Source organism: Opisthorchis viverrini (genome assembly GCF_000715545.1).
Source record: "Opisthorchis viverrini unplaced genomic scaffold opera_v5_4, whole genome shotgun sequence".
Lineage (NCBI taxonomy): Eukaryota > Metazoa > Platyhelminthes > Trematoda > Opisthorchiida > Opisthorchiidae > Opisthorchis > Opisthorchis viverrini.
The window spans coordinates 3,902,330-3,924,574 of NW_008751660.1; the positions used below are offsets into that span (position 1 = coordinate 3,902,330).

The following is a 22,245-nucleotide window of genomic DNA, read 5'->3' on the forward strand; positions in this document are numbered from 1 at the left end:
TGAACACGGAAAGCTAAGGAAATGACAAAGGCCTAGGAAGTCTGGAATGCCCAAACCAAAAATCATTTCAGTTGATCCGGCCACCTGTTACCATCTGTGAACAAAACCACCGAAAATGATAGTGGAGTGATCACCTTACTTAAAGAAATCCTCGACCGAAGGGTAGAATACTTTGAACGAGAACTATCGTGGCCAAATACCCCTCATCTGGAGCCTACAGTTGACATGGCACCTTGGACGGTGAACATGGAACCTTCAGGGGCCTCCGAGGTTCATGGGTACGTATGTTCTCTCAAGCAACACCGATCTCCTAGCCCGGATAACCTCCCACTCACATTGTTCAAAGATGAGTGTGAAATCTTCACTCAGTGCCTGTCTGAACCGTTTGCCTGTATTCGGGAAAAGGAGACTATCTCAGGCAACTGGGGCGAATCTGTAATAGTACCCATTTTCAAAAAGAGCTCGTAGTGAGTGCGGCAACCACAGGGTGGTCAGTTTGAGACTTTTGGCGTCACTTGTGCGTCGTCGCCCTATGGGGGCTCGTGTAGCACTGACTCGAGAGTAGCATGCAGCATTCCGGCATGGTAGATGTTGCGCTGACCAAATCTCCACACCGCGCTAGGTGCTAGAACGACGCCGTACATACAAACAACCCACAATTTAAACCTTTCCGGATTCCCAAGACGCATTCGATTCGGCTGACCAGTCTGTTCTCCTTGGCGCGCTTGTCCATCAAGGAATGCCCCGAAAGGTTGTGAACATAATAAGTTCTTTGTATCCTCTGACTTTCGGAGGTGTAAGAAAAAACGGTGTGCTCTCCAAAAGCTTCCGTACAAAAAGTGGTGTCCGTCGGGCACGCTCACTCTTTCTATTCCTGTTTAATTTCCTTAATGAGACGAACAATGAAAAAGTCTTCAACTAGCTGCTAACGAAGACCTTGTCGATCTGAAGTATGCAGAAGAAATCGTTCTTGTCTTCGTAGTGAAGAAGACGCCGGTGCTTTTAGGTAAATTGGCCCGAGTCATCCCACCTTTTGGTAGGCACTTTGCACCCACAAAGTGCAAGGTCATGCTCCTTGAATTACATTCAATGAACACTCCACTAACAATACAGGGAGAGACACTCGAAATTGTGGGGCGTTTTACGTATCTTCGAAGTTGTATCAGTTCTGATTGTAGCTAAGGTCCGCGCATGAATGTGCAAGGTCCGAGTAACGTTTGATAAATTGTGACACCCATGGCGTCAAAGCGGCATATCCCTGAATTTCAAGGGAGATGTGTATCAGGGGCTACAGTGGGGACTGTATTGTTGTATGGCTGTGATATCTGGCCTGTTCGATCAGTGGAACTGAGACGCCGTCGAATCTTCCACAATCATTGTCTCAGGAACATAGCCCGTTTGGGTCGGTGTCGGAGAATCCGTAGCGAGGCAATTAGAAAGCGAGTGGGCCTCTGTGAAACGCAGACTTCCATTGAAGAATGTGTCCAGCACCAGAAACTGCCATGTATGACATACTGAACCGTCGTTTGCCGAAGAGAGTGCTGTTTTCTTTGCTTAGTTCATAGTGTCGGAAGCAGAGAGGTGGCCAACCCTATAGCTGGGGTATGAAAGAGATTACCAAGCGTTTTGGTGCTGTCCGCGCTACAAGCCTTCCAGAATGGACACTGCGTAATTGCCTCTGTGTCTGGTTAGGGACACTGCAAGATTTCACCGCTACTCGGTGACAACGGTGTTCCTGTTTTCATTTTCCATCCAGACTGCCCGAATTTGATCCTGGAGATGTAGATACCTCGGAACAGTGCAGTAAACTTTCACTAAGTAGGTTCCCTGTCCATCTTTATTTTTTTCACAATAAGGCTTTCATGTAAATCGTGGTTGTACGGAAACGAAGCATGAGTGTTAAACACTGATGTCATGCTTTCAATAATGTTGATAATGATGATGATGAACCACGAAATACGCAACGCGAGTGAATAGACAAACGGGTGGGAAGTCTTACACGTGAATGGTAGAGTGTTATATTCCGAGATGCATTGCCTCCATGGGGTAACTAAACTCAACTACAATGAATGAAATTTAGATTCAGTTGTAATTTCTGCATCAGACACGTTTTGCAAAATGACAAAAAATCCTTCCAATGTAGACGCTGACCCTTGGTAGTAACAACCATAATTACTGCTAGTTATGTCATGACCCAGTTAACTACATATAAAGGGCTTTCTGTGGGTCTGTGAGTTGAATTTAAGCGACATGCTTTATCATGCTGAGTTGTACATAATGACTAAAAACCTGTTCCTGTTAGTAACAACTGTGTCATTGGTAGTCCACTGTGAAGTAAAGTTAATTTACGCTTAAAAGCCTAGAAGCGCCGTACAAAAGTCATCCTCCCAGGGACCTATCAGCAGTGTGCACCTTACGAATTTAAAGACAGATTCGAACTCGCAACCTTACGACTGGTAGTTGAAGACTGAAAGTTCGGTCACCAGTGGCTGATCAGCCGTATGATTAACTAGAAACAAGACGACATATGGAACCACTTATCCTTGAGTCACTTGATTCACATCTCATGGTTACGTGTTGTTCCGGCTTTCCGCATGAGAAATTTTAAATGGAAGGTTCACGGAAATTATCTCCTAGCACTTCCAAATCTTATCGGAGGAAATATTTCGCAAGTCACATGAGCTGTTATTCCGACACTTGGCCATTTATCGAGCCGGTTAACAGATGGTTACGTAATTTGTTTAGGGATGAGTGGTGTTATATAATGTGTGGGTGAAAGTTACCCACGCTGCTGATCAGTAAGTCGTGGCTAAGATGCACGGTCCTCAACTGCTAACCGAATGGTCACTGGTGTTTGAACCGCCCTCTAAATTGATGAGATGCCTACTACTGAGCACCCTCAGCAAAAAGAAAAGGCTGTGCTGGGTTTACTATTTCTCTGCTGTATTCCCTGAACTAGATGAGAACTTTTGCAATTACAATCATCAAGGCATTTTTCTACATCTAGTGGCTTGTCGCCTTTGGGTCAGAAAGGTTCTTCTCTAAGGATCATATCCCATGTTCAACGACCTCATCCTTGGGCCATTTTAAAAACCGGTCAAAATACAAACACATCTTTGTTCGCAACAAAAATCCCCGTGAATTCGTTGTTCCCCAACCGGTTTGATACCAGAATAGAGGTATCCTTTTAGTCAGTAATCTTATATTATAAATTCTGGCTTCTAACTTGAAATAAACTCGAGGACTTCGGTCACCTGATGGGGCACAAGTGGAAGAATAAAACCAGTCGTGGGTCGTCGAAGAGATTTCAACAACCTAGCGAACATTTTTATTCAAGCAAATTTACACCGACTCTCTAGTATTGTACCGTGTGACGGCCCGTGAGCTGCATATTCCACCGAAGAATATCATAAACAAGAGATTTGTCCAGAGTTTGCTGAAATGCACTGCCGAAGCCAAACTGGTTTGCAAACATAAAAATCCAAAAAGTGACCGATTTACCCTATTACGCGGAAGCAGTACATATCATTTTCACACGATCAAACGCTGGCGAGCCGGATATTCGTGGTGACAAAATGTATATTAATTTAAATTTTAAATTAATCTAATTGGTGACTTTGTGTTGAACAAATTTCATCAGCATCATTTTCATCACAATTTTTGAGGAATTTCTGGAGAGGCTACTGCGTATGGCATTATTTTACATTATGAGTGTAATAATACGACGAACACTGTGGACTCTGATGTAAAAATTTGTTATTCAAACAGGGATAAACGCAGATCAAAAGGTTCGTCGAAGCTGCGTGCCAATCTCAACATCCAAAACGCCTCATAAATCCTTTGATTTCGTTATTTTTTTAAAAAAAAGGNTTTTTTTAAAAAAAAGGCAGGAGTGAAAGCAATATTGATCACAACATAATAATTGTAGGTGGGCTTCATCGATAAAAATATACGAGGTAGGGTTGCTTGTGTGCGTAAAGAAAAGTTTTTTGTTATGGACACTGCGGAGCCTACCTTTAGGCAATCTTCCAACAGTATGTTCTGTAAAATGCCTTGTGGCTGCAAGTGTAAATAAAAAATATCCGAACCTCTTTACGAGCAGAGCCAGACGAAAGTGTCACCAACTAATATATGTTGCAATTTTCCTTATTTGAAGGTCTGCTTTGTAAGAGTTCGTCATGAGCGCAAAAATGTTTTTTAACTCTATGAGAACGACGTATATGTAACCAAGAAGTTTAACTTACTGTCATTTGACCCATTACTTACTTCACGTGACTGCCTACACAAGATTTACCCACACTCTAATTTGAACCAAAAGACAATAAGTTTCTGAAGTAATTATACGTCAAAATTTTGTTGACCTATTTTATAAACTCATAGTTCCAGTCCTTCATTCTTTTCTGTGACTTGCACAAAAACCGAGTAAAGTTTTGGTTAATAACTGCTTTTGGTAGTAAGTAACATTGAACTGACAACTAAAAAGTGATAAAATAAGTTTTTACTGTGGGATGACATTTGTGTATATGTGAGCCGATTCTAGCAGTGTGAGCACATAAACTACCCACACGTACTACTGACTCATGCATCGTCCAATTATATACATGTTTTTTTTTATTTTGGCTGTGTCAGATCAAACAACTCGACTTGTACAACCATCGTTCGATTGAAATTCTTGGCCAAGCCACTATCTGCCAGCACCTGGACCATCATCCTGAAAATGTCCGACAATATTTCTAACCAAAGTTGTTTCCGTGTATCCTGAATGAAGTTGTCCGTTGTCAAGCTTTCAGTGTTTAATTGGAAGTGACAGGCACTAACCTTTTTTGGAATACCTGGAATTGTCTGTGGTGACATTTCCACTGGACAGCGGTGTTGACGGAAAAATGTTATTCTGGAACCATATGTTGTCTGGAGATCGATTTTTCTGTGATCCATGTGAAAATGTGTGGAATTGTTCGAAGGCATGTTCAATTGGGTATATTCAATTTCCCAGGTGTCTTGCGGTATTTCAACTCAAAAACAGGAGTGAATAAAGGGAACCCTATGTGCTTCTTATGTGTTTTTCAATATGCAACCTTCTGAATAATCTATACTATCCGTCGTACATTGCGCTTGAGTGTTTCATGTGTTTCTGTCCATCCAAAGTGCTGCCTTAGGCTTTTGTTCCATAATGCCATCGAACTGACCTCGCTTTGTGAGCCAGTTCATAAATCTTCAAGTACGAACTATTAATCTAACTGCATATTTTGTTTTCTTTTCGAGCGAGAAAGCCAATATTACTAGGAAAGTCTAAAGTCAAAATGATTTTGTTAGTAATTTACCTAGTTTTACGGTGGGTATCAGCAGCACTGATGCAGAGTGGTGCAGAAATTTTTACAGATCTGGAAGCTGGAATGTTACATAGCTTCTACTTAACAAAATGTGAGGTAAGGCACACGAATGAAAGTGAATTACCTTTTTATATGGGTGGTATGTTGTGTGGATGGTGTGAAAAGGAAAAAAGCTACTTGTTTCTATTCACTATATTTGATACTCAATAGCAGGTCCAAAATTCAAGCATAAAGTTTGTTGTTAGAAGAGACGTGACTCAAGCAGTTATGATGGCACATGTTTGACTAGAGTGAGGGCTTGATATTCCGTTAAGATGTTGAAGTCATGGAAAGCTAAGACAGGATTGCAGCCGGATCAATAACAGCTCAGTCACACAATGAATTTCATTTTCATAGGATCCAAAAAATGAGTGTAAATGGGTCAAACATGTGATTCCAAGTTCTTTGGGCAGCATTCGAAGAGACTTACACAGCAAGGTCAATTGACCGACTGAAACTAATGCTCTAATTTAACGACTTGCTAGCCAGGCATACAACACCTGTCCTTAGGACAGACTAAATAGTTCAAAAATAGTTTTGTTCTTACTTTGTCGTTGTGCCAGATCACATGGATTCCGTTATAATTATCTAGGTGTGAGAGACATTTCTTCCCGAATGTGGTGGTGGGAATTATTCTGAAAATGTTTATGTTCAACCGGGAACATAATGGTGTGACAATAGTTACTTCACTGGTCATAAAACCAAATCGAAGTTTCAGTAACTCACTGAGTCTAAGAGTTTCAGTGACCTGAGAACCTCTAAACATGTTCTTCAGGATCATGTTTAAAGTATAAAAATTGAAAAGAATACAGTTGATTGGGACCTTTGCGAGATGGGTTTCTTCGTAAAGTCCAACTTCACGTTTTACTCGTGTCCATCTTCTTGCGAGAGTTTCAGGTGGGTATTTAAACTTTCATACATTTGGGTTCAAGTAGATCATAAGGTTGACGGAAACTCGGGGAATGCGCCTACCTGATGAGCGCTGTCGAAGAGTTTTCAGCAATCTTGTGAGTAGTTTCCTTTATGAAAACTTTCATACATATTTTTCCCTATTTACTTTTTCTGTTTCATCAAGAGCGTTACAAATGGCACTCTCTGTCACACTTTTATTCTGAACTAGTAACTCCGTCTACTATATGTATATAAGCAATGCCATAACTTAGGTATTTCTGGGTTCTGACACCGCACAAGCATCAGTTCGAAATCAGGTTTCTTGTTGCGTTGAACATAAGTTACTGAAACATCTATCACGGAACTTCTGTGGATGCTGCCAATACATTTAAATTATTCTACATTTTATCCTTTGTTTGGTTCGATTAATCGAGCTGAAACACTAATCCCACTTTAATATAGTCACTCAGTCCTGGTTTGTCAACAAATGCATCCCAAAGACAAAAGACTACACATTACTTCCTAGTCGCTTGGTTCGATGGGAATTTAGTGTCCACTGCTCGCGTTACACGTTCACAGAATTATTTTCAGTTTTCTCCTGAATGAGCGGAAATTCCTGGTGCATTAATCTCCCCACTCAATTATCCCATCTATTTCTGTGACACGACGGAAAATAGCCTCAAGCAGTATGACGTTCAAATCACCAATTTCTACAAAAACAGAAGCGATCGTATATTACAAGCATATGCGGTAGATAGATCGGTTAGATTACATCTTTTCGCAAAAGCCATTTTTCAGTCACTGCAAGGGGGTGACTTTTATTGAAGTAAAGAGGGTGATATTTCTTGATTCAAATTCGTGAAGGCTTGCATAAGATTCGGCTTGATTATCCAACAGTTGGGACGCCAAAAACAAAGCATTTTGAAAATCCACATTTTATTTTGCAATTTTGCGTTCTAATTTTGCAGCACCATAATCCCAGGACGACTGGGAAGCGTGTGAAACAAATGTTTAGGTACAATCCAATCCTATTCTGCCGTTTTCACTTCATTAACCCCAAACGCGTAATTTGGTGAACGCCCATTAGCTCATGTCGCACGACGTACGCCTACGCAATGTGTGGCGCGTGTCTGTTCACCCATTCGTTCCACTCGATATCATTCTGCATCCACAATTACCTCCGTAGCTTGATGCTGAGGAACTGATAACCCTGTCCCCAGAATTAGTTACTGCGCAACCATCCTCCGAAAATTGAGCATTGTTGTTGGAATATTTACGAGCAGGACCATCGTCACCAAGTGCCGTTTTATAGCGTGCGATCATGTGGTCATCTTGGCCAATGTGATCCATCGAACAAGTTGCTAACTGGAACTGATTTGTAAGTTTTTCGCGCAATCGTTTTTGCTGACATTTTTTGAGATATATTCCAAACCCATATTGAAGTATCAAGTCTCGGATTCGTTATAAAAATGAACCTTTGAACGACTCGTTCGATCCGGCCTGACCATTTTCTTTTCGGCCAAACTATGACAGTTTTCATGTATTTAGGACAAAAGGGTAGTGTACCATATATAAGCCGCTCTCCTCTTGTGCTGATCTAATGATCAACTGAACAAACGAAATCATGTTATCGTTGGAAAGTTGCGGCTTCAGTCAATGTTCACGAACTTTCGAAGCATGTCACGATCATGGTTATGAAAAAGATTGTCAACTACAAATTTAACTAAATTTGCAATAGAACCCTGTTTACTGTCTCAGTCAGTAGCGATCAGTTGATGTCAGTTTCATATCTATTTTTCCAAGTGAACTGGAACAAGTCAACGACGTTGGCAACAACATTCTTTGATCCAAAACCTTGCTACTGATTGAGCTGTCATTGGGCTGAAACAATTTTTTTCAATGTCAGGCATTTGTGACTGTAAGCCATTTGTAGCAAAAAAAGACTTAGAAATATGAACGTTAAGGCCATTCGTTTCCAGAATAATGCTGACCAACGCCCATCCTGTTTACATATTTCATACAGAGACTTGTGCAGGGCATCTATTAGGACCTCACTGAGCAGTCTTGAGTTTTTCTCTCCAACCCATAAAGATTATTCAAAGCCTCACCTTTCCGTATTGATTCGTTCATCAACCAACAAGCTTGCTTTATTTGGAAGAGAGAGAACCCTTTTCTATTGTCTCGTATTGTTACTTTACCTAACACTCGTGTGATTTTCCGAAGAGCGTTCCTTTGGACAAGTGACTGAGTAATTACATTAGCTTTTGCTGCTTGTTAGAACAGGCAGTACATTGGAAACTGCTACTCAGCAACACGTAATTAAGAAGACTAAATCTGGTAACTCTCTTTGGGAATGACCAATATTTATAAACTAATTTTGTATGAGTTAAACGTCCCAACCACACTAAACAGTGGCACGAGTATGATCTCTCCAATTTTAGATTTCTACTAGGGTCCTCAGTTTCTATGCAAATTATAATAAATTTAAATGATAGTATAAACTTGATATCCAAGGCGACGCACGTTAAAATGGGATGGCCTTTCCCCAGCGCTTTCCGGTGACTTACCACTGATATGAACCTTAAAACCACACTCCAACTGTGGGGCAACACATCTCTTGAGGATCTCCAGTGTTGGACACTCTGTATAACTTGGTCCATGCTGACAGACTTGCTTGAGACAAGGTGTTATTAGTTGCTTTGAGCATATTATTTTGTAAATTGGGATTTCCAAAAAAGGTCTCTGGTAGGACCCAGACTTCGTGCAAATGCCTCAAAGGATCGGGGGTTTGAAGTTAGTTAAAATCTTTTCAAGGTGCTCTACAACAACTTGATGGCATTCCACACAACGAAAACCCCCTAAATAAGCCTCGGAAACAAAAAAAGCGTCTTAGTCAATGGTTGATGTGCTCGAGAGCATGAAAGCGTTAGTATGAAGCTGCAAACATTTTACTCGATCCCGTCAGCTCACAACTCAGAGCGTTTGGTAACTATCGGCCATATCCATGAAAGCAGGTGTTTGCTTATGACCTCTTGCGCTTAGGTTTAAACACATTTTCAAATCTGTCGACATTAGAATATTTTGGCCACTGACTTATTTGGACATCTTGGTGCTACACTACTAAAACAGCACCTAAATGTAGAAGCTAATCCGCAAGTTAAGGTTGTGTTATTAAGAGGCTCAACTGAATCTCGTTTTTGACGCTCGTTGACTAAATTTGATGCAGAAAAACTGCCTTATGTTTCACTTGGTACGATGGAACACGCCAGCCATACGTGATCTAGAGGACATGGACAGCTCACACAGATTTCTACATTCTTGTGGCTCTTCAGGTAGGCGTAGTTCACGAATCTTGTTTTATAATTGAGCCTCAGATTGCATGAAACTGGTAAATAAAGTTAGTGCCAACGCCAGACTCAGACAAATCCAAGTTGAATACCTCACTTAAGGACTATTCTTACCTGATCCTATCTGTGATGGGTTATCGGGGCACTTTCAGAAACCTTGGTTGTAGTGTCTCTCACAAAAGACTAATCCGTTCATCAACTCCATAACTACTGCCTGATCGCCAATTGGCTGTAGAACTTTGCGCCAGACCTTGTGGATGTGAGGTTCAGGTTTTAGGGAAAACAATAACTCCTAAACCGCTTGGCATGGATTGTTTGGTAATTACGTTCCCTAATTATATCAATCTATCCTAAACGAAAGCCTCTCAAAGCTAGGGCAAATTTAACTAAATGCAGGCGATAACTAGACATTATCGTTCTTAATTCTGATTGTTGGGTTTACTTGTGCAAGAAAAAAATGGTGTTGAGTGTTGTGAATATAAGAGAGCTAGAATCTTTGTTCTTAAAACATTAAGTTTAACGCTGCTCCCAACAGTTTAGCTACTACAGATGGTCAATGGGAATTTTATTGGGACACACTGCGCCTTTCTGGTATCTCACCAGTCGGACTAGAAAAAATCACGACAAAAAAACAACCAATGACTGTTTTCTGTTATTAGAATTCGAACTGGTATTCAGAGATTCAGATAAACTCTTCGACATCAGAAGACTAACAATGTAGAGATTCAAGATGTGGACACAAAGATACGCCGTGGTGCAAATGGCTGTACAGATTTAACGCCTCTTGTGTCTCAAAGTGAAGTTTGTGGTTTTCTATGGGAAGTTGTACCCATGATAACTGACTCACATTATCAATCCTGTCATGTTTTGTTTTTGTTGTGTTCACTAGTCCTTTTTATGTAAACAATGCAAACTGTCGATTGGGATGCTGCTAACTTTTTACACTAGGTAAACTATTTAAGCAATCAGATATGGAGATGTTTTTGAGAGCCGACCTCTAAACTTTGTCTATATATGTCGGCAGAACAGGTAGAACTAGCAGGGTAGATTATCGAGTTTGTGACAACTTTAAAGATATCAGCGTAATATAGGCATTTTTCGCTTCTGTTTTAACACCATGCGCATAGGATGCTAAATTTTGAGTGTGGTTTAGGAGTTGATTGGACCACGATTGGGCTTTCCGTTCGCAGGATATAAGTATACCGATGAATTCGCCTTTAAAGGCCATCACACAACCAACCACGTTTGCACTAGCTGATTATATGCTTGGACAAATACACACACAAAAAGGCAAACTCAGAAATAAATGACAACCATGATAGCGTTTTAGAAAGCAGTTTAACGGGATGCAATTTAAAGGAGTGGTATACAAAACCAGTTGGCCTATAACATAACAACTTGGTGCGGTATGTGCCACTGGTTAATTTTCGGCAATATCAACTTTGACTGGAAGGCCTCTAGAGTTATCCATTGTCAACAATCGACACAGCGTTAAAATTCGGTCAACATCGAATCAAATCTTAGGCCTGTATTAGATTATGTCGATTACGGTAAAATAAATGAACTGAGAACGTCTAACAGGTCAAAGCGAGACTAATGGCGCATCTAAAGGTTTCTGAGGGAAACCAATATCCTCTGCTATCTCTCCAGGTTTCTCTTGAAATTTTTGGTGTAATGAAACTGCCTAGTACACTCGTCTAAATAATTCGATTTGCAAGTTTTCAGGACTCAGTCCGCCATACCTTCCAAACAATATCGCGTTATGTAACTGTTCTACGTCTGTTAGTCCCATAGTCAAGAAAGACTACTCTGTTCCGTTTCAAACACAACAAACTCACTAACTTTAAAAGCTTCTATAAAGACACTACCGATGAGAGCTTCTTCAAACTGTCACCAATTTCCTTCGTTAACCGGGTTTAACTGCCGTGCGACGTATTCTAGCACCCAGTACGAGAACCCTGCATGCTTACATTACATTACATTACATACCTAGTTGACTGGTTCCAAATGAAACGATAAGCTGTGTACTTCCAAGGATAAATGGAACTTCTGTGTGCCCACGCTAACCATGAAAGCAAGGGGGGATCTTTCTAAATAAGGTTTTCATGATGCCAACGGGTGGATGAGGAGGAAAAAATCATGCGGAGGAGGAACAAAACTTGACGTGATTTGGTGATAGTGTTGTAAATCTTTCGTGGGATTACAAGCATATGCGTATGAAATCGGGACGCACTCAATGTTACCGATATTCACTCAGTTGTCCCATAGGCAAGAGCATCCTAAGCAGAATTTCTATCCGACGCTGTTATACTTACAACCTACCAGTGAACGAAAGCTGTTTGTCAATGAATGCAGATAGGATCCAGACACGGGCCTTGGTATTTCACACAACCCGTGTGATCTGTCAAGAGGACGACCAGTCGAAATCGGCTGTGCTCAGGGCTTGTGAAAATCAACCGACTTTGTGACATCAAGTTCTAGCCACAAATATGACCCTCAGTTTCACCGAGCAGGCCGCCTCTTGAGTGTTTGGTGCACACTGGCAGGTCTCATCCATACCCTTCTCTCCTCTTTTTGGCTGCCCGATGATCACTCACTTTGATCCAAACATCGAGTAATGAGGCCATGCGTTTGACAGTGGTTTATTCCGCCATTAATTAACCCAGTACGTTGTTTGATTCCAACCCATAGTCATTATTGTATGGTGGACTGAACTGTCTCTCGAAGGCAGCGAAACATCAGTATTAAGAGAACGAAGTTGAAAATATGGTCTAGTTGATTGTCAAGCCAACATTCAGGAGCAGCAAATTCCATCTCCACTAACCACTCAAATTTTTTCCACGGTAAGTATCCAACGACCAGTTACCCCTAAATAAAATTTGACTAGTGGGTTTATTTTGCTTTTACTAAATAGCTTTGTTCTGAACTGCACAACCGCAATCTCTTCAGTACGTCCTTTTGCTACGCTCAAACACAGGCTGATATTCGTTGAGCCGCTGAATTGGTAAGACCCATTCTAGTACGATAATTAACAGAAGCAAGTTACAGAAAACGCGTTATTAAAGATGTCTGTTGGATGTATGCTCAAGAAATCATTTGCGACGATTTAGTTTCCAGCACACTGATGAAGAAATCGTATTTATCGGACGGATACCTGTGTATTGTAGACCAAATAAAGAGACACTTCTGTCCTTACCTATGAAAGCTGAGCATCCCCGTAGGTTGTCATTTCCCTGACCCGAATGAAGAATTGAGTCGTGTTTGGGAAAAAATTCCCGAGGAGCCACATCGGATCTCAACCCGACTCTACTTGTGCAGTCGCTAAAAACTCTTTAAAAGCAACCTGCTAGGTGGCTTTAAGTAAATAAATACTTCAATTTCTTGAATATCACTCCAAATGAAATGCAAGAAGACCTTAGCTGAAGATTTTCGTGAAGAAGAGGTTCAGCTAGGATCCAGCCAAGCCTGCTGCTAAAACTGACTTAATTTATCACTGATCTTGTAACTCCACCTGAACCAGTTTTCTTTCAACTACCCGGCAAATGCACTATGATGATGGTATGATATGATTCACTATACCTTGTTGTTCAAAGTTGTGACAGGCTTCCTATCCTGAATAAATGATGGTCAATCTGATCAGTTAATTTTTCGGTTCAGGAACCATGCTAATAAAAAACACAAAGGGATGCGTAGGCCTGCTGGATTATATACATATTATGGTGATTTTGCTATGCCAATGAGATGAATGGCTCTAAACGACGTAAATTCTAACATCGCGCTCTAGCTGAACCAGAGAAACCAAGCCATCCAGAATGGTCGCGATAAGATTTCGCTCAGATTTATCGACGGGTTACTGACCCTTGAGTTAATAATTTGGTATTCATGCATCAGTTAACACTTCATATATCGAGGTGATCTCTAGTATTACTAGTAAGCTACCGTTCTGTTCACCTGAGTGGCAAGTGCACGGGGAAACTATCTCATAATTTACTTGAACATTGAGTTTTACTACTTTCCTCAATTGGCGAGGAACTACTTACATTCAAATTTGATCCGGTGGGATTTTACTAGAAAAACTGTCGTGTGTGCAGTGATTTCCATCGCAGAAGTAACCGTTGGATTGGTTTCGTAAAGGCCCGCAAAACGTCTACATCAGTATTTTCCTCGAACATTCGTTTCACTCTGTCTCTTTTTGTTTCGCCAAACAGAGATATGGTTGGAATATTTATGGCTGGAACCTTTACTCTCCCAAAAGGTGTATGTAAGACCTTGGCTCTGTCCAGACTTAGTCCAGAGTTAATAAATGGCTGAGGCCTAGACCTCTGTCTGGAATGATGAAGCTGATAGACTACAGCGGTTCCATAGGTGTTCTACATTCACTTTTGAACGATGCTGTTACTTTGTCGGGAATTTAGACTAGGTAAAAGAATCTCTAAATCCAAGCATGCCTTTGTCTAAGCCACGACTAAACAACCCGGAAAGTAGCAAGATCACGATGGCAATAATGTACTCTGATCTAAGATGAAAAGTTTGAAACCCTAGGTTACTCTTCTTAGAGGTAACAAGAATGTAAGTTTTCGAACTGTCTTGCTTGACATCTGGAGGCTTTGCCTTGCAGAGGGGAATAAATATTCAGGGAACTAGGTGCTTTGTCCTGAAGGTTTTGTGGTGAGATGTACCCAATTAGGATGTTGACTTGTCATATGGCGATTTGTTACTTGTAAGTGATAACGTAAGTCGAATTCATCTCATGGGACCGCATAAACCACACCAAAAGGTTAATATGTGTGCGCCTGAGAGACTGACGAAGGCTCAATGGCTTCAGATGCGAGGTAACAGTGTTATTACTTTAATTTATTGATGAAATAGCCAAGACTGGCCAGACGAAAGCTTCACTGGCCGCAATCTTCTACCAGTACATTCACTTAACGACTATATGAGAAATGCCGTCCGATGCCCGTTTGCACGTGTACCACGCAAAGCATGTGTAAAAAGTTTTATCTTTTTCTCTCTGTTCTCCGTATCGATATCAGCGACTTACAGCAGGTTCTTTGTTTGCACATTTCTTCTGATCACATTTATATCTGCGGGTGGAGCAGACTGTCCGCATGAGGCTCATAAATATTGGGGAATGTAATTGTAATGTAATGTGATGTATTGTAATGTAACTGTAATCATGGTATCGATGGTAGACCTCCGGGGTCGATCTATTCTCCCTAATGAAAAGATGTGGATTTGATGTCTTTGTTTTTCTTGTTCAGATGTTAATTCACTACTCGTGAGTAGCAGAGCCATAGTTTTCACCGGCAGATCTTGACATTCGTTTGTAGGTGATTTGAGATCGTTGTCACCCAGCGCGACAAAGCTTATCGCCAAGAGTAGTTTGACTGGTTGAGCGACGATTGAAACCAATATTTTCGGGAGGAAATCACGCTGCTAAATAAAGTAACCTATGGTATAGGATTTTGCTAGTAGCAATATTCACCTACGGAGCATTTACTCCTTGCAAAGAAACCTTACATGTCAACAGTCTTTCAAAGTATTCATTGCGACTTCCCACAAAAATAAACGCATGATGACTGCTTCTGAGTAAAACAATTTACTAAAACACCAAATATTTTATCCTTATAGCGTTCCGATTCCAAGTGGATATTTCACACTCAGCCTCCCCCTACTTCCCGACTGTCGAATTACAGCCAGTCGCCATAAACATAGGGCCAAAAATATAATACAATCCCAACAGGGTTTTGTTGCAAACACATCGTAAAGAAAAATTATCATGAATGCAACAACTTTCACAAGGCTGCTCACTATAGCAACTGTGCCGTTGCTTAGATACGTGAGCAAATGATTAACAGATGAACTGACGACTTCACCGAGTTTTTTGCCGAAGTCAATTACGTCTCTGCTATTGTAACCATGCCAACATTGTCGCACTGACAAACAGCCATCAACTGTTTCTTAGTTAGAAATGGCAACCGTCTAAATTACACCCAGTGATCGTCCACTTAACACATTTTTCTCCTCCTTGGGTTCTCGAATTTTCTGGTACTGATGGATTCTATTAGTAGCATCGATGAGTGGGTGTCAGACTTGAGTTACACGTCAGCTATCGCTGGCAAAACACTCAAGAAAAATCCTAAGTCATGCTTTCTCCTACGTTCTAATCAGGAATGTGTCTTAGAATTCCGAAATTCGGTCGGTTCACGTGTACGCTTTACTGGTTCCATTACCAAAAGTAATCGGTCGCACACGAGCGACAGAAAGCTATGCATTCCCCAAATGACTATGAATAAAACTGCTGCCCACGAACGGGGACGTGAATTAGTCAGGCCTTATAAGCAGACCAATCTGATTAAACAAATCTCTGGATGACGCCGCAAGCCAACATTCATTTCATCTGGGTTTTGAGTTTAAGTTGGTTGAAACTACGCCTTCAAAGCAAAGTGTATTTTCCATAGTTATTGCACTGTACGTTTGCGTCAAAAATGTAAGTTTTGTGTTCCACGAGGTCCATCAACTAATGCTTGAGGTAAACCAGCTGATATGAGGATGACTGAGTGGTTAAGGTGGATGTTTACTGGCAGACAATTTCTTAGTTCTAGCACAACCCCAACTCCGACACCTCGAACTCTCCTGGGCTTGGACAAACTGTGAGTACCTCAAATATCCTGCTTCCTTCAGCGGCTATGCACCAAAAGTGTTTCACAGCTAAACGAAGACCATCACCAAGGATTGTGAACTTTATAATACTGGTGAGTTACACCTTCGTCTGCCCCTGGCTGTGATTCCACAGTTAGCAAAGCATGATATCTGTGAGTAGGGGTTCAGTTCTAAAGTCTGCTGCGGCTGTTGTTTGACCCGTCGTTAACCACAGGATTGAAGTACTAGCCTGTTTTTTCGACTGTCTTTACACGGGAAGTATCTAGCGATCAAGAAAGTTAAGAGTAGACTGTGCCGACGTCAGTTTAATCTTCCGCGCAGCAACTGAAAAACTAAAATTCCAGTAAAGAACACGCATGTGATGGCAAAAGGTATTTTGTACTTAGTACTCTTATACGTCTCTGTAAACGTTCGAGGGACAACAAGATGCCATATTGACAGGTGTTTTCGCTTTAAGAGTTTTGTTGTTTGACCCGTCGCTAACCACAGGATTGAAGTACTAGCCTGTTTTTTCAACTGTCTTTACACGGGAAGTATCTAGCGATCAAGAAAGTTAAGAGTAGACTGTGCCGACGTCAGTTTAATCTTCCGCGCAGCAACTGAAAAACTAAAATTCCAGTAAAGAACACGCATGTGATGGCAAAAGGTATTTTGTGCTTAGTACTCTTATACGTCTCTGTAAACGTTCGAGGGACAACAAGATGCCATATTGACAGGTGTTTTCGCTTTAAGAGTTTGCTTTTTAGAGCTCCCCGAACTCTTTTGCCGGGAACTCAATTACTCGTACGTATCGTCGATAGATGTATTTACAGCGTGTTGGAATGCGTCCTTTCAATTGCAGAAATGCTCTGGAAACTTAATCGCTAACTGAATAGTCAACTCAAGTAGCGGGTGTCAGGTCTGCTGGGAATAAGCAACTAGTTGGGTTGCCATTTAACTATGGTCAGATAAAAGAAATCAGGTAGGTTGATGATCTTGAAGTGGAAATTCATAGCATGTACGAAAAGGCATCTTTAGGTGGAGCCCAACCAACGGCCTTCTGCTTACCGGACGCGTCTGCCAACCCAACCACAAATGGGAACCGCTACCCATCACATTTATCAGCTGCAACCTCACAGATGACTATAGCTTCGACGATGTCATTTTTTCCGTGGTACGCATGTCTTGAACACCCTTTTCAAGGTCCACCAAACCTTCAATATTCAACGTCATCTGCAAAACATCGAGTAACTATAAAAAGCAATCGCTGTGCTTAAACTGTGTTCGGTCCAGACGTTATATACTCCCCACGAAGATGCTGAAAATTCTTAGACAGCCAGCGACCGGTTTCATCCTGCTTGGGGCTTATCAGGTAGGTGCAGTCCCCGAATTTCCATCAAACTTATGTTCTAATTGAACCCAAATTGTACGAAGTTATCAAAATACACTCATTTTCACACGAATTTACAGAAAGACTCACCTGAACCCAGTTGAATATTTCGTTTCTTAAAAGCCCCATAAGCGAGAGATTCAGGTGTCTTCTGTCAAAATTAAGTTGGAATGCCAGTGAATGTGTTTCTCTGTGTTTGATACATTTTTAAAACTACAGTCACGTTTCAATAACTCCTCCCCTATTGAAATTGCTCAGCGTGTCTACCATCTCACTAAACAACCTCCGGACCAGATTAACGCTGCTCCAGGTCATCTGGTCTTTTGCCTAACTGTTGATCTCAAGACCCAAGCCTACTGTTTCCTTTTGAGAGTAAATTGGTGAACCAGGTAACCAGAGGACACTTCATTCTAAGCTCTGAAGAGCTTGTAATGAATCAAAACACGGGTCCGACTTGTTTCCTTGATCAAACTACGAAGTACTTTCGCTCCAAATGTCAGGAAGTTCAACTTCATAGCTTTACAACCAAAGAGAAGACTTTATGTTCATACACAGTATAACCTATTCGCTTACCTTGTTTCCTTAGTTTGGACGCCTAGATTTGAATTCCAGAATGCTCATGCGGTACAACACGTTTTTTCTCGGTGACAAGCCGTAGTGTTTACAGCCGGTAATAGGGAATAATTTGGACATCAACTCATTATAAAAAGAAATGGAAGTGCTACATGAATTTCTTAAGAAGATAAACATATGGTGGTAAGGGGGCAAAACGTCTGACTGATTTGGCAGCGGAGTAGGAGACTCTCCGTTTGCTGAGTTCACGATGAGAGATAAAAATTGTGAGTAGGATGTTGAAGGTAGCTGTGCGTATGCATGGCGGGAGGGAACCCATGTGGAATTCATCGGATTTATCAACGTATAAAACCATTAGTCATTTCTAAGGGTGACGACGACGGATCAAGTAGTATGGGATCCCCATATACTATACATTGGAAACACGAACAAAATCAGCTGGAAAGGACTCAGTCTTTGTGTATTCTGGAGAGACGCGAATTTTGGCTTGTGTCAGTTGGTTCAAGTGTCGCCTTAGTTGATGCGCGACTGATGTATAATTGAGACCATCTGGAGGCAGCAACCAAAAGAGCCATTCTCCACAAAAGCAAATTGCTAGCGTCCCCAACTTACGCGTGCTGAAGAAGGACCTGAAGACGCTATCTTTGACCTGGTTGTAAGATCGTTAGACGGAACCATTGGCAACCGTCCACAAATGGTCACACTCCAACCGATGATACACCAGTCGAAAAAGACTGGTAGTAATCTTGAGTCTAGAAATAGTTATTTTGGTTGCAGAAGAGTCGGAAGATGCTACCAAGTATTTATAAAGCGTAAATGAAANCGGAAGATGCTACCAAGTATTTATAAAGCTTTTGGAATTTGACTAGAAAGGGATATCGCAAGTGATCGCTGCATGAACCAAATAAGTGTATAACTTAAAAATGCGGGAAAAACCATAGGGCTGGGAACAACCAACCCAGCGTAAGCGTAGTTGAAATAACAGTATGAAAGTGTACTATGTCCGAGAGAGGTGATCAGCCATCTAAAAACTCCAATTTGCTGGCGTATTCAGCCAAAAACAACATTTAGTGCCTGGTTTTGATGTATGTAAGTTGAGGAAATTCCGGAGCTCGTAGAATTTACCTTCGAACTACTGGAAGTTTTTGCGTGAGTAATCAGAGTCAGCGGATCAAAGTAATAAGAGCAAAGTATTTGAACGTAACTGGGTCAGTTCATTCGAACCACATTATGATGAGGCAGGCGCGATTAGACTAAAATGGAAAGGGCGTACAGGATGTGTCTGCTTAAGGTAGAAAGTCTGTTACTGTGAGTGCAGCCACCAGACTTACACTGTAAACTGACTAACCAGAAGACGCTGTAGGAATTCATTAGGGTATCGGCTAGCAGATTGGTAAATCGTGCAATCTATACAGACAGCTAAGAACCTAGATGTAAGAAGGTAATAAATCTTTTTGCCAATCAAGTAAGCAGCGAGAGATTCACTTCAGAAAGTACTGTGGTGGCACTGTGCTTTGAAGCTATACGGTACGGTGGTTGTTGGTTACATTCCCGGATTTTTCAGAGGACGGCAGAACAAGCTTACAAAGCAAAAGTCCATTGGCTTGGCGGGCGTTTTTGCTCACGATCAGAGTGTGCCAGCATATGGACGCTAATAAGAGCGATTTCGGTTGAGTGGAATGTGGTGATAGCGCGTTGACATATAGGAGATTGGGATTGCACTATATGTGATATATTGTTGGCTTCTAAAGGGATGAAAGGAGCTACAATAATCGCTACTTCCCAAAAATTAACTTGAAGTTTTCAGTGGTTGTGTGATGCGAGAGACGGCTATCACAGTGACTTTCGAAGGAAGAGGCTTGAAAGCCAGCATACGCAAAGTCGTCAACAAAGGCCAAGTTAGGCACGACAAAACACTCATGCTCCCACTGATATGATGATATACAACAATCAACTGTCAGCGCAAAGGATTTTCAGGGATATCCCAACTAGTACTCCGAACTCATTGATATACGTAGGAGTAAAATCTAATCCTCAGAAAGCGAGATTGGTGAGGCGCTGTAAGGTTTGGTCAGCGAAATCTACTTGCCAGGACAACTCAGGTGCTGTTGTTTTAGACACACCAGCAGGAGCCACTGAGTAGAAATATACTTTTCATCAGGCGCAAAGTTCGCGTATCTTAACGGATAAGTCGTAAAATATTACCAGTTAGCGATCTGAGTCTGTGAGGTTTTTGGGGAGGCTCTAGTCTACACAACTGTTTTAACACCGAATAAACTGAAGATGCCTAGCAGCTCTCAGAGATGCTCAAATGGGGTACACAGCCAAGAAGTACCTCCACGAATTCGGGGCTTCAGATGATGGGCGCTGTGAACCACCGAATACACAGGGACATTAGGTAAGCAAGTGACGTGCAGAACTGGCCAACTTTGACCTCTGACAGTAAACTTGGTGCAGAATACTTAGTGTGACTTTGGAAGCCGTTTAGAGTCCGTCCATACCGATAGAAGTGTTCCCCTAGGAACAAACAATCGTTTTCTTACACTATCAGCTGGAAAGGACTCAGTCTTTGTGTATTCTGGAGAGACGCGAATTTTGGCTTGTGTCAGTTGGTTCAAGTGTCGCCTTAGTTGATGCGCGACTGATGTATAATTGAGACCATCTGGAGGCAGCAACCAAAAGAGCCATTCTCCACAAAAGCAAATTGCTAGCGTCCCCAACTTACGCGTGCTGAAGAAGGACCTGAAGACGCTATCTTTGACCTGGTTGTAAGATCGTTAGACGGAACCATTGGCAACCGTCCACAAATGGTCACACTCCAACCGATGATACACCAGTCGAAAAAGACTGGTAGTAATCTTGAGTCTAGAAATAGTTATTTTGGTTGCAGAAGAGTCGGAAGATGCTACCAAGTATTTATAAAGCGTAAATGAAACTATAACTGTCTTGTACTTTTCAGATGAAATCAATTTTTAGATTTCCAATCAACTGTTGAGTAAATTCATTCATACTCCAATTGACCGTGTCTATTTGTTATCCAGAAACAAAACTCCAGATTTCAATACCTGGTCTCCACTTCCTTTGAACTTAAGTTTCTGAAGAAAATGGAGTGAGCTTCGTTGATATTGGTGAAATGCACCCCCAAATAAGGTGAATTCTGAACCAAGTAACATGGGATTTTACTGAAACATCCCAAATTTCTGGTCCTCTATTTCGAGCAATAATAGTCAGTAGGAAAAAGGCTTTTCATCATTTCTCACTAGGCTCAGGCTAATTATTTTTTAAAGTATTTGCAAATTTATAAATTCAAGCCCCGACACGGCGTTGCACTTTCACTTGTCAAGTTCCTAACAAATTAACGACTATGAAAAGCCATCTTAAGTTGTCTCCATTTCTATTGGATGTTTAAGTGACTAGAAAAATAACACCCGTTAAATCACCTTCAAAATGCTTTGCTGATTTACTTGAAGAGTTCAGCGCGACTTACCAACTGACAGGTAGCCAGTAACGGTTTGTACGCACAGCTGACTAGCCCCGATAAGGTCAATGAACTTGGGTCGCTGGGCTTTCAAGCCGCGTCTTCGGTTAAGTGCAATAATACGCATCGGTCACGTATGAAAAATTCCATAGTATATCAGTTTAATGCCATATTTACATGCTGATAATGACTCGTAATTTCAAGGCAGTTCATTTTCCTATGAATTCTGAAGCGCAGTGGGAAGTGCATGACGTATAAACCCTACTCACACAGGACGAATATAGAGTGTAATTACCACTTAAAAGATAATGAGCACCCATATTTTCTGACTGTAACTCCACTGAATTATCCAGGTGAACTCAAATTACTTATCAAATCATTATGAGCAAGATATTTATGTTAAGCTCAAAAGGATCACCAACTTGTGTTCTTCGTCTGAAATGCAGCGAAGTTTTGCACAATAAATCTATTGGCTTGGTGCTAACAAATAGAGCTCAGAGACCAAATCAAGGGACCACCGCGACTAGACCAAAAGTTCCGAAAAAAATTCATTTG

At 41.3% G+C, this 22,245-nt stretch overlaps 1 protein-coding gene across 1 annotated transcript in view; it reads left to right on the forward strand.

Annotated features, from left to right (window-relative positions):
* Positions 1 to 7,542: 7,542 nt before the first annotated feature.
* T265_12552 (hypothetical protein) overlaps positions 7,543 to 22,245 on the forward strand; it is a gene marked incomplete at both ends in the record, with an annotated part of 65,118 nt that continues 50,415 nt past the window's right edge. The window contains one exon of the mRNA XM_009164276.1: positions 7,543 to 7,638. The remainder of the gene's footprint in view (positions 7,639 to 22,245) is intronic.